General features: G+C 48.3%; 1 non-coding gene across 1 annotated transcript; it reads right to left on the reverse strand.

Moving 5' to 3' along the window:
* Positions 1 to 351: 351 nt before the first annotated feature.
* Positions 352 to 423, reverse strand: TRNAA-AGC. Its single transcript has one exon. It is a non-coding gene; the product is annotated as a tRNA-Ala (tRNA).
* Between the last annotated feature and the right edge of the window lie 407 nt (positions 424 to 830).

Genomic DNA, 830 nt, shown 5'->3' on the forward strand with positions numbered 1-830 from the left:
GAAGGAAGGAAGGAAGGAAGGAAGGAAGGAAGGAAGGAGAAAGAAGAAAGAAAGAAAGAAAACTGAGAGTCTATTTTATTTTCCGTTTTTCAGTAATACCATAGTAAGAAATCTAAAGAAAATCCCAGGCCGATTAATTTGCAAAAATGCTTGCAATGCAGGGTCCAGGACATTCCCGGTTGTGGAAATGCTGTGGAGGCAGACATTTGGTACCACTAAGGCAATACAGGCAAGGAGAAAATTGAACGAAAGGAACCAGATTTAACTCGGTGAATGAAAATGGGAAGCAGATCAGCAAAAGTTAGGGGAGAAGATTGCTCTTTGATCACAGACATGTCCTCCCAAAACTGGTGGAAGTGCCGGGGATTGAACCCGGGACCTCGTACATGCTAAGCACGCGCTCTACCACTGAGCTACACCCCCGACCGCAAGGGTGCTACTTTAGATTACTTTCGTTATTTATAATCATTATTTCTTCGCCTCTTAAAGGCTTAGGGTGAATTACAGGGAGAACATGAATAACAATTCCCACATTTGTGAAACACCGAGATGGGTCCGGCTTAGCAGCTTCAGAAGAAAGTAACAAAATGAGATTCCAAAGGAAGGAAGGTGAAAGGAGACACTGTTGTCTCAGGCTCTTTCCAGCTTCATTTCTGCGTTTTCCAACCGTGAGGCCCCAGGAGGCCAAGGCCCTTAGCCGCGCAGCCCTGAGACCGGCCGAGACCTTCGCGATCAGAGCGGATCTGGGGGGAGACAGACAGCGTCCTAGCCGGCCGCCCTCCAGTCCCCGCGCCCAACACCCTCTGCCTTGCAACCAAGACCCTCAAATC

This window comes from Galeopterus variegatus, unplaced genomic scaffold (genome assembly GCF_000696425.1).
Source record: "Galeopterus variegatus unplaced genomic scaffold, G_variegatus-3.0.2 Scaffold97585, whole genome shotgun sequence".
NCBI classification, from domain to species: domain Eukaryota; kingdom Metazoa; phylum Chordata; class Mammalia; order Dermoptera; family Cynocephalidae; genus Galeopterus; species Galeopterus variegatus.